We start from the raw sequence: 13,056 nt of genomic DNA, 5'->3' as shown, positions 1-13,056 counted from the left end.
CACACTGTTGTGTTTTATTCTTTACTTAAAAAAAATTTAAAATAGCAAACTAAAAATTCGTCTATCTAGCTAGCTAGCAGAAATGGATAAAATACACATTTTTTTATGTTTACAAAATAATTTTATCTTGTTTAATCAGGTAAAACTTAAAACTTACGGCAAGGAAGGAGCCAGTGTTACGGATTTTCTGATTTTCGGCGCAAAATTGCTAAACAAAGCAAAAAACATCTAATGTTCGATTATAGATAAACAGGTACAGTTTCATTCTGGATAAACTCAAATTCTAACAGTTTTGGACACTATAATAGTCAATATAAAATAAATAAAATTAAACAAAAATAAAAAAAAAATTCTCTCTGTTTTTTCCTAAAGAGATCTTTTTTATCCCCCACATTATTGAACCCTGAACTCCAGAGATCTTCCTCGGCCAGAGACGAAGCTCTTTGGTAATTACAAACATATCCATGGAAATCCAGACAGATATTTCCACATATCCCGTCTTCGCAGGAGCGGGAACATTCATCCCCAATCCAGGCTGCGAGTGAAGATGTTTTACATGATGTAGAGCGCAACACATAATGCACTGGAAATTAATTTTTCATGCTACTTTAAAAACACAGCCGATCGAAGCCGGCATATCGTACAGACAGGATTTGGAAATCGTCATTATTAAGGCACACAAGGATCACGACTGTGGGGAGAATATTCGACACAATATCCGGCGCTGCTTTCGTTTTGTTTGCGAGGACGCTCGCCCAGTCGCTCGTGCGATTTTTGCTGATCTGATCCAGCTGTCCTTGGATTGCTTTTAAGGATCAGGGAAATATTAAATGGCTAACTGGGACAGATATGAGCTGGTGGTGGAGGAAAGGGGAAATTTTATTTGACTTTTGTCCTTCATACACAAAAAAAAAGAAAAAGAAAAAAGTAAATGAACAACAACAAAAAAACCCAAATTAATTAAAAATAAAATAAAATAAATAAAATAAAATAAAATAAAATAAAATAAAATAAAATAAAATAAAATAAAATAAAATAAAATAAAATAAAATAAAATAAAATACAGTGTTTAGCCAGAAGGTGCTGATTAACAAGGATTCGGTTAATAAGAAAACAGATTTAAAAATACTTATTTAAACAATTAAAAAATTTTTTCTCAAGAACTTTTGTTTTTTTTGGAAGGAGTCTCCCATGTCAGCAAATACTGTTTTTTGTTTTATTGTTTTTTGTTTTGGTTCTTGTTTTGAATGACTGTAACATAGGCGAAGGCGGGACCTAGATAGTTTTCTAGCAACTTTAAATGGATAAAAAGTAAATAGATACAAAGAATGTTTATATAATTCCATAATAAAGAAAAAAACTGCAGTTTAGACTAATCCTGGAAATTCCACACCAAGTGCTTGATTATTTTCCTAGAGCATCACATCCCCAAATGTTTCATTCCTTCCAGAAAAGCATGAAATCTTCACATGTTAGGAAATTATTTCAGTCATCACAATTCAAGACAAATTCAGTATATGGTCTTGTTTGTATTGTATTTCTGACATTTTTTAAGCTCATAAATATTCAGACAGTTTTGTCTCATGAAATTTAACTAGAAATGGATAAAATGTACCGTATTTAAATATTTTTAATTATATATATTTTTACTCTACTGTAATCAAATGGAGCTGATTTATTTTTTTCACATCCTGTTTTATTCCTTACTTGATGTAACGTAAAGGTCTCTGCTCGGGCGTCTGGTCCCCGGCTGGCGGCTGGACGGCTCAGTGCCCTGTGCAGCAGTGGGTTGAGGTGTGTGACAGCACCCATGGCACTTTCACTGCTGACATTTTGTCATCTGTTAAATGCACACGGCTACTCAGGGGGCTAATGAGCAGCATTTTTAGTGATCAATAAATCATGTGTTATTGATTTTTTTTTTCCTCCCCCTAAGCTTGCTTCTGTTCTCTGAAAGTCAGACGCCTCCCAGGAAGACCAGAGCGAGGAGACCGGGAACAAATCAACACCAACACCAGCTGCTGACCAGTCGACAACGTCGTCCTGGAAATCAGCTGCTTAACAAAGCTTGAGTACAGTTACAAGATAAATAATTTAATTACAAAAAAATATATAAAAACTTAACAAGAGATGAAACAGAGATGAACAAAAAACAAAATAAAGAGTCGACTTTTTTACTTTATACTGATTCTTATGAATCCTTTCTTTAAATAATTTTGAATGAAGGCTCCGTTAAATCTTTACCGACTTAAACCTTTTATTCATTTCTCTCTCTCTCTCTCTCTCTCTCTCTCTCTCTCTCTCTCTCTTTATTTCTCTCTCTCTTTCTTGATTCCAGAATTTTTTTCTCCACCAACAACCTCTGAATCAAATGAGGAAGGAATCAACCGAAGACGTTTTCAGTAAGTGAATGTTTATTTATCGTTTATGGAAGGAGTCTTCAGTGTCAGTATTTTGTAAAAGAGATAAGAGAGAGGCTATAATGTAATTGGAGAAAATATGACGGAATTTAGTTAGCAGGAAAGGACATTTACACCTAACACTTAAGAATTAAATAAAGAAATAGTACATTACAATATATTTAATAATAATAATAATAATAATAATAATAATAATAATAATAATAATTTTGCTAATCTGTTTTTTTAATCATATTTTATTTTATTTTATTTTGATGATTTCTTGCTAACATGACAAGATGCATTTGTTTCCCATCAACTTTAAGCCATAGACAAAAAGTGAGGTAAAGGAATAATAATAAACTGGATAAAATAAATGACATCAGGAACTTCTTCCACAATATTAAGTGTAACTATAAATGGATAAAAGCTACAAAGACATATTTAAGTGTATAACAGAAATAAAACACTTCAAGATGCTGTTATCGAAAACTAACCAACTTCATTGTGACTTCATCTTGTTGATTATTTTTCCTGGATGAGCCAGAGTCTTAATCCTTACTTAAAACTGTTCCTTACTTATAAACAGAGACTTACAAACCCCTTCCTGTTCCAACATGACTGCACATCAGTGCACAAAGCAAGGTCCATAAAGACATGAATGAGCAAGTTTGCTTGACTGGCCTGTACAGAGTCCTGACCTCAACCACATAGAACACCTTTGGTATGAATTAGAACGGAGACTGGGAGCCAGGCCTTCTCATCCCACATCAGTGCCTGACCTCACAAATGCGTTTCTAGAGGAACGGTCAAAAATAAACACACTCCTAAACCTTGTGGAAAGCCTTCCCAGAAGAGTTAAAGCAAAGGGCGGGACAACTCCATATTACATTCATGTGCATGTAAAGAATATATATATACATACAGTATATATGTGCGTGTGTGTGTGTGTCTATAGAGAGAGAGAGAGAGAGAGAGCGAGAGAGAGAGAGAGATTGTTTTTTAGATTTTCTCATAAACTTCAAGTCAGAGAAAAAAACTTCACAAGCTTAGAAATATCTCAGATGATCAAATTCTTTACAACTTTGTGTTATTCTTTACAACTTTTAAACCACAATAATTTTATTTTCCTATCCCGTATATGAAAATCCTTAATACGGTGATAAAGAAAGAAAAAAAGGGGTTAGATACATAGATAGATGATGGCCTGTGTGCATCTGAGTTCACACACACACACACAAACACACACACACACACACACACACACACACTCTGTACATTGCTGAGCAGTGTGACATGTCATAGCTTAGCTGTGGCAGGGTTATTAAGACACCGTGGCAGGGGTAGACATCTGCTCCCGTGCTGATAGAGCTCCTCTGAAGTTATCTCCAGTCCCCATCGCTTTGAGAGATAGTCGCATGTGCCAGTCTGCAGCAGGAGAGGAAGTGCATACTAGCGCTGCACCCAGCACAGGGGCCCCGTGGCCATAACACACCGAGAGCGACAACTCCAACTCCAACACACACATCTACACACCGAGAGGGCAAACACAGATAGAGAGGGCCATACAGAGGGGAAAAGGGGACTGCAGGGTGTCTCACTGCTTATCAAATCAGTTACGTGCAACCATAACGCTCGCATCAGCCATGCGCTCGCAACCGTTTCAGCTTCTCTAACGAGGAGACGTTTTTTTTCCCGCACTTTGCTTTTTTGCTGAAACTTTGTCATGATAGTGAAGTGAAGCTTCTAATCAATATTCATCTCATGGAACCATGACATCAGAAGCAAACGTATCTTTTTATTATATAATACAATACGTGCTGTTTTACTGATAATAAATACTGATGTTAGAGAAAAATAAAACAAACTGGAGGCCTGGTTTTAAGCCCTGAATGCTGCAGTCAAAAAACTCTTAATGCTTCAGCATACCAAGACATTTTGGACAATTTCATGCTCTTTGTGGGAACAGTTTGGGGATGACCCCTTCCTGTTCCAACATGACTGTACACCAGTGACCAAAGCAAGGTCCATAAAGACATGGATGAGAGAGTTTGGTGTGGAGGAACTTGACTGGCCTGTACAGAGTCCTGACCTAAACCCCATAGAACACCTTTTGGATGAATTAGAGTGGAGACTGTGAGCCAGGTCAAAACTGGGACGTCTGCCTTTACATGCACATGAATGTAATATGGAGTTGTCCCGCCCTTTGCAGCTATAACAGCTTCAACTCTTCTGGGAAGGCTTTCCACAAGGTTGAGGAGTGTGTTTATGAGAATATTTGACCGTTCTTCTAGAAGCAAATTTGTGAGATCAGACACTGATGTTGGACGAGAAGGTCTGGCTCACAGTCTCCGCTCTAATTCATCCTAAAGGTGTTCTATAGTGTTGAGGTCAGGACTCTGTGCAGGCCAGTCAAGTTCCTCCACACCAAACTCACTCATCCATGTCTTTATGGACCTTGCTTTGTGCACTGGTGTACAGTCATGTTGGAACAGGGAGGGGCTTTGAAAATGTCTTGGTATGAAGCTGAAGCATTAAGAGTTCCTTTCACTGGAACTAAGGGGCCGAGCCCAACCCCTGAAAAACAACACCTGAACTCAATGATTTTGAGGGATGCCCCAATACTTTTGGCACTAAATTGTGTGCATACAAATATATATGATGTCTTACAGTCATACTCAGTCTTCTCTGAACTCTTTCTGCTCTGTCATTTTTGTCTGTATGGATTCTCTGAAGGAAAATCACTCTCTGGCTGAAGAGGGTTTAATCTGCTCGGGCCTCAGGCTACAGCGACCTGACCTACACTTTCCTTTGCAAACTGAAATAAAGTACAATTACAATTACAAGGCAGGTCACACAGCCCTGGTCATTTACTCCCCCAGTAGCTGACGGAGACGTGTTCTTGTAAAGCTTTTGTTAAATTAAAAACCAGGTACCACCCCTCTGTTTATTCCTTATTTATTTTTTTCCTTTATCCATAACTGAAATGTCAGGAACATTGTGTTTTACTATTACTTATTTTTAGTATTTTTAAAAAGTTTTTTTTATATTTGTTACTTGATCAGACTTTCACATGACACTTTAATGAAAATTTCATTTCATAGACTTATTTAGAAATTTTGGAAAATAGATGGTTTGATAAATATCAAAACAATAATTGCACTAGAGAGGTAGTAAGAAAAATGTCAGCATTTTATTATTACATAAATAAATAAATAAATAAATTCTCCCTTTATATTCTCTTTTCTGTCTATTTATTTATTTATTTATTTATTTAATAAAAATGCTGAGGTTTTTCTTACTACCTTTCAAGTCCAATTATTTTTTTTAAAATATTTCTTTATTATTTGATTTGCTATTTATTATTATTTATAGATGTATTATTTATTTATTTACTTACTTATTTATTTTTCTTACTTTCTTATTATGCATAGCTTTAATAGTGCATAATAATTGTAATGATATATATATATATATATATATATATATATATATATATATATATATATATATATATATATATATATATATATATATAGTTATAAAAAAAAAGTTATTAAAAAAAAAAGCTTTAAAAAAAATACATTTGTGTCATTAGTAAAATGATATATTTATGTGTATATTTCCATACCTCTGATATGATTATGTTCCTTTTCCTTTTCCTTTCTGAGATACTAAAAAAGACAAGAAGGAAAAAAAAGAAAAGAAAAGTGAAACAAAAACCCAAGAATCAAAGAATTTGTTCAATCAAAGCATGAATCATTAAGTTATACGAGTTAGGAGAACATCTGCATTTGTGCATCTGTACATGCACATAATGTCTCAAAGCATAAACATTTGAAAGATGTCTGATTCCATATGGAGACATTAATATGTTACATATGTCTTATTATTTATTTATAGAAACTGAATGAACAAACCGGTGGCCTGGTTTTAAGCTTCGAATGCTGCAGTAAACAAACAAAAAAAACATACATTCATTTTTTTCAATTATTATTTTTTATATATATATATTAATTTTAACTTTATTTTTTAATTTTAACATTTTTTTCAATTATTATATATATATATATATATATATATATATATATATATATATATATATATATATATATATATATATATATATTAATTTTAACTTTATTTATTTTATATATATATATATATATATATATATATATATATATATATATATATATATATATATATATAATACTTTTTCACAATGTTATTCATGCAGAGTATTTTTTTTGTTTTATGGAATTTTTTGTTTAATTTTTTTTTAATTAGTGTGTAAATATCTGCTAAGACTCAAGGTTTCAGAGTGGAACAAAAACTCTAGTCTTTTTTGATTATGTTGCATGCGTTAAATATCACACAGGACAAACTCTACAAACGTAAAACTACTTCCTCCATCGCATCCTTTGGCCTTCCTGTTCGGAAACAAAAGCGGGGGTTTGTCGAGTCGACCAGCATGCTCTAATCGTACGCAATTAACAGAGCTGAGAGGAGACGGAGCGATGCCCTTTCCTTTGGATGAAAAAATATAAAGGTTAAAGATTTATGAACAGATATAAATCAGATGACACCTGTGAGGCTCTAGGGGTGGCGAAGGCTTTGCCAGCTCCAGCCGGGCACTTGTGGGAGAAGTGGAGCTCTCCGCTGGCCGCTGCCTGCCATCCACCTTCCTGTCCTGCCGAGTTCCCCCTAATTATCCTCATAAATGTATATGTGCAGCCGCAGGAGATCTCACGGGATTACACACTGTGTGTTCAGCAAATTGGCGAGAAGACTGCTGGTCAGAGGAGACTGAAATCCGGCCGCGTAAATGATCTCTCACCTCAACACACACACACACACACACACTAAAGTGTAGTGTTGGCTATACAAACACAGACCCTGACCTTAATTACCTACCGAATCTCCAGAACTAAACATTATACAGCCATTTGTTGTCCAATATCTTCTCAAAAAAAGATTCATTTCAGAAGTTCTTCTGGTGTCCCTCAGGGTTCTATCTACAGTCCTAGAATCTTTGCAGACAAAGGAACTTTTGGAGGACACCTTTTAGGAAGAAAAATGTTTAAAAACACATCTTAGCCGAAGGATCTTTCAGAAACCCTGTGGAAGAAGTCTGTTCAGTCATTTTCCATTACATCACATTATCGTTTCCATAGCAACAGCTCATTCACAGCGCATGGTACATAAACTAAGCCTGATATTAAAGCGAGTAAAAAAAAATTTACTACTTGGAAAAGGTTTCAGTCATTTATTCATTTATTTGTTTATTTATTTGTTTATTTATTTATTTCTGGAAGGAGTCTCCAGTCCAGTGTCATGGGAACACAAGTTTTCCTTTACTTCGGAACAGAGGAGTTCGGAAAGCTGTGTTTTATTTATTTATTTATTTATTCATGTATTTATTTTTGTAATTAAATTCCAGAAAGGGAAAAGAGAAAAAAGACGCTGCTGAAGGAAGGACTGTGTAGCCATAGCTGCTGTAATGTAAGCGAGAACAGGAAATAATCATATGCATTGCTTTGAATGTAACTAAAAATGGATAAAAAGTACTTGTCATACTTTTAGGGGGAAATAAAATTCAGTAAGATGATTCAGTTTCGGAATACAGGAAATGATATAAATTTATAAATAAACTGTTTTTTTTTTTCTAGAAAAAAATTATTCTTTTGTCCTTCACATGTGCCTGGATTGGATATACAGGCATTACAAATTTTATCTGTATTGAAAAAGTGCTTTATTTAACATCTGTTCACATTAAAAAATAAATAAATAAATAAATAAATAAATAAATAAATAAATAAATAAATAAATGTAATTTATTTTAATTGAAAAAAAAATGTTCAGGAATAAAAATCCTTCGTGTCAGACACTGAGAAGTTCTGACCCATGTTCCGTGATCGATCTGATCCATTTCACGTCGATCCGTCTGCAGCTGAACTTCCCCCCATTACATGCCCCTGTAGTCCGTGTTCTGCTGTTCAATTTAAAAAGTTCAGCCGAGGGAACAAGCTGGCAATAATTTCGGAAACGGCGCCAAAGAGATAGTTCCCGATTAAAACGCGCGACTCTCATCTCGCGCAGAAGAACGGCTGAATGGATATCAGTTAATAAGTCATATTTAGTCGTTTTGCTTGGATACAGGCAGGCGGAAGTTTCATAATGAAGTTCTTTAACTTTTAATTGGATATGAAAATGAAGATCCTTCTCAAGTTTCACCAGAGGGAACATAAAAAAAAGTATATATAGATATATATATATATATATATATATAACTATTTATATAGAATATATATATATATATATATATATATACATATATATATATATATATATATATATATATATATATATATATATATATAGTATATATCATTTACAGCTGTGATTAATTGTAAATAAAAATACTTAATAATTTTTTTCTAATGAATCTGGATGCACATACAGTATGTTTTACTTTACACCACATCGCTGTAGAATTCTTGATTCTGATTGGTCAGAAGATGTTGATTCATTCTCTATAGCAGCGGCTCGACCTTATAGATACGTGTCCATGTCCGTCATTGAACATCTTTGTCATGTCTCACTTCACAGTGGTGGTTAATATGAAGCTCATGTGATAGTGGACACTCAGGATTTTAAGCATTTGTACTGTTTCAAAACTATTTCTGTCTTTCCCCAGTCCCTAGGGGTTAATATATTCATAGAAAAGTTCCAACAAAACAAAAACAGTTATTTTTTTCAAAGTAACTGCTGATATCCAACCCATTTCTGCTCTCTGAGACGCTCCAAGGGCTTCGTCATCTAAAAAGCAGCTCAGATTTGATCTTCAACCAGTAAAATTTTGTGTAAGGTTCTCCAACACATGTCTAAAACACACCGACTCGCTTTCTATCAGACGAGTGGCGATAAAATAATTCGTTTGTTTGTACTGATTGTAACTGGTGTAATGGAACACCTCTGTGTACAGGGAGATATAATTTTGTATTATAAATAATAATAAACAGCGCAGGTTTATATAGTCGCGCATGCTCGTACTCAGCCCCCCGGTGCCTGTGAGAGTCTGAGAAATCGAGTGTATTCGTGTATAGGTATTTGTTTATCTTATACATTATTTACTTTGTGTTAACAATTATGGGTAAACGAGCCCCTTAAACGATACGGCTGGCCATAAGGAGAAGAAAGAAGGTCGTCTGAGTAAATAAGCACTACATCCTGCTTTAACTGCTGCCGGGTCCCTTTGTGGTGATTAGCCTAATCCCATGGGGCAAGTGAGTTAGCAGAAGCAAAAGCTCTCTAATGAGCTGAGCTCTCGCGCCCTGCTTTGGCGTCTCCATCCACTCACACACACACACACTCTCTCTCTTTCTCAGTGTCCCTACAGAAGCCAGTGGCAGAGCGAGAATCCCAGGAGGACTCTGTGCTGCACCTGTTCTCACCGTAATCAGTGCATTTCTGTAGTCCGTGTCCAGGTGTAGCCAAGCGTCCAAAGATCAGGGGTATTCCCGTCTGCTGGGGCTCCGTGGTCTTGTTTTTCTCTTTTTCTTTCCCACTCCTCCCCACTCCACATCCACTTCCTGCTTCCTTTCAGAACAAATACAATACGAGAAAAATGTTAGGTCACAACTGTCCGTCTACAGAATATAGAAATAATTCTACTTATTGCTGTTAGTGAATTGTCATAAAAAAAAAGGCTTCACGATCTGTATCTTATTGTATCTCATTTTATCTTATCTAATCTTATCTCATATGATCTCATCTCGTCTTATTTCATTTTATCTCATTTTCTCATTGCATCTCATTGTATCTCATCTAATCTTATCTTATCTCATATTATCTCATCTCATCTCTTTTTCTCATCTTATCTCATCTTATCTCTAATCTCATCAGGTGACTTTTACTCTTCTTTCCTTTCAATCATTCTGAATCCCAATAATCCTATTTTCCTTAAAAAAAAAAAAAAAAGAAATCCGGAAAAAGTAATTCCAGTCATCCAACATGGCCGCCTCCTTAACATTTCAGCGCTCACCTACATTTTATCCGTATTAATCAATGATGATGAGTGATAACGTGTCCGAAATCACACGTGTGTGTGAAACAATGGAAAATAAGTGGACATGGTTCGAGAGATCGTCCGGAAAAAATATCATGTGATTATGTGTTACGATGTGAAATAAAAGGCACATTTCTTCATGATGTGAAAAATTCAAAATAAATAAATAAATAATTAAATAAAATTATTAAAGTAAAATGTGAAAGATGGAAAAAGGTGGATTTTTTTTAAATGGAGTGCAAAAAATATATAGACAATTTTTTTAAAAAGAAGAAAAATAGAGAGAAAATAGACTTTTTTCATATTATTTATTTATTTATTTATTTATTTATTTTACATTGTATAGATATATAGTAATTATATCATTACAATATTGTGGACTTTTAAATCTATGCCAAAGACAGTGAGAATAAATAAATGAATGAATGAATGAATAAATGAATGAATGAATGAATGAATGAATGAATGAATGAATGAATGAATTCATTCATTCATTCATTCATTCATTAAGAAATAATAATTTGACTACATTTAGGGTTGTTGTACAAATCTAAACCAAATATTGTGTCATAATTAGTCATAATTCTAAATCCAGAGGAAATTACGCAATAAATAAACAGGTTCAGCAGCCTATCTGGATTTTGCTTTGATTCGTATCTAAGTGATTCTGACTGAATCAAATACAAATATTTAGTGAGTTTATCTTTGTACAGCTGCTCATATGACCAGCAGTGGATATATTGTGATACGTATCGTGTGTGTGTGTGTGTGTGTGTGTACACAGACATATAATGACTGTTTACCTCCTCAGTCTCTCATCACTGATACCTTCATTGTCCTGATGTGATGTGAATCAGATAGACAGAGACGTGCAAGAAGAACAGACAGATGGAGGGAGTCAGTGATGATGAGGACCTCCATGGCAGCTAAACAACCCCCCTGCTGCACAATTCCCTCTTCAGTGGTTCACAAAAGCTCTGGTACACGCACATGCACACACACGCACTGCGTCTCGTGGGGAAGAAGTCCGGCGAGGCGTCGCGTGGACCGGCGAGCGTTCTGGGACCCGAGCGTTTATACAGATGATTATATAGATTGCAGGTGTGGGGCAAATAAACAAAAGGCAGCACCGTCTCTGGAGGGCAGAAACACTCGATGGCCTGATGTCCTGCTCATGCTGATTTTCATCACCACTGTAGTTTTAGGTTTTTCTTTCTTTTCTTTCTTTTTTTTTTTTTTTTTTGAGGCTTCATTCAATATTTTGGATTATTCCAGTTTCCTTTTGTTGTAATCCGTAGAATTTGTAATGATCATTTTATCACAAATAAATAAATAAAATGCAAGAAAAACTTGTACTTTAAACAAGTACAAGAAAAAGGTGTCAATCAAATAATATCATTCCATCATAAAATATTACTGTATTTTAATATAGTAATTTATTATGATTAATATTATATTAGTTACAAATTAAAAATTAAAAGTATATTTTATTTATTAATTTTCACTGGTCGCTGATTTGGACTGAAATCTGATTTTTTATTTTTTTTTTGCTTCTTTTTAATGTAAATTAATTTTTCAGCGTAATCTTTTGCTCTTTTAGAAATCCTACTTGATGTTAAAATGACCAATAATTCTTATTCTAAACTTTTTCCTCAGTTTGTGCATAAAAGTTTTCAGAATCCACGTTAACCCCATTAATAAAGCTTTTTCTCCTCCATGATAGAACTCTGAGGCCTCCTGCATTGATTCAGATCATTCATCATATTATATTGTAAGAATTGTGTAACTGACTGTCTCACTACTCTGAGCTTGCACAACATCTGGATACTTGTAATATATGGAGCTTGTTAATATAAAACTATTAACTAACTAAATTTAATTTTCCAAAATCAGTTTCATAGGCCTGCGAGAGGTAAATCCTGTAAAAGGGCAAGCGCTGTCTGTCCGTCACGGCTCAGCGTAAACAGGGCAGCATGGTGCAATAATCCAGGGAAGTGCTCCCATCGCTCCCTGCATCCTGCCCTTGTTTTTCGCCCTTGCCGGCCAGCGGGGGGGTTGTTTAGAGCAGGCCGTGTGACCCGGCCGCCTGGGGACGGCCCTGCGAGGGCTTCCTGGGCCACAGGTGAGGCCGTGCTCCAATCTGCACCTTCACCCAGCGGGCCAATCAAGCCTGGAGCTCACGTAGCAACCTGCAGGCGAGGAAGGGCCCCATGCACACCTCCTGTCCTTCTGAAAGCCCAGAGGAGCTCGCCACTACCACTTTTAATTACCTCTGTGTTCTTCATTAATTCATGGGCATCTTAATGCCCTGCAGGCCTCAGATACAGGGTGTGTGTTTGTGTGAGTGTGTAAGAGAGAGAGAGAGAGAGAGAGAGAGACCAAGGCTTCCAAAACAGAACAATGTAAGCAACAGTGGCACAAAGATCTCCACTGGGACTCCAGGGGCTATTTTTGTTAAAGCTCTCGTAATCAGCACCATATTGCAAGGCAAGACTCCGGGGTCAGTTATCAGGGGCCAGAAATTGGTCGTCCCTGAGCAGGGGGCTGGAAAACGAGTCCCTCAGGTCCAGGCGTATGGTCAGATTC

The 13,056-nt window shown here is 35.5% G+C and overlaps 1 long non-coding RNA gene across 1 annotated transcript in view; it reads right to left on the bottom strand.

The window, feature by feature from the left end:
- Positions 1-1,068: 1,068 nt before the first annotated feature.
- The window catches only part of LOC131358947 (uncharacterized), a 60,782-nt gene continuing 48,794 nt past the window's right edge, over positions 1,069-13,056 (bottom strand). The window contains exons 2-4 of the long non-coding RNA XR_009205714.1: positions 9,857-10,001; positions 6,031-6,073; positions 1,069-3,927 (exon numbers count right to left, since the gene is read on the bottom strand). This is a non-coding gene — a long non-coding RNA (uncharacterized LOC131358947). The remainder of the gene's footprint in view (positions 3,928-6,030; positions 6,074-9,856; positions 10,002-13,056) is intronic.

The sequence above is a fragment of the Hemibagrus wyckioides genome, linkage group LG09 (assembly GCF_019097595.1).
Source record: "Hemibagrus wyckioides isolate EC202008001 linkage group LG09, SWU_Hwy_1.0, whole genome shotgun sequence".
In the NCBI taxonomy this organism is placed as follows: Eukaryota; Metazoa; Chordata; class Actinopteri; order Siluriformes; family Bagridae; genus Hemibagrus; species Hemibagrus wyckioides.
This window is presented reverse-complemented; position numbering and strand designations above follow the sequence as displayed.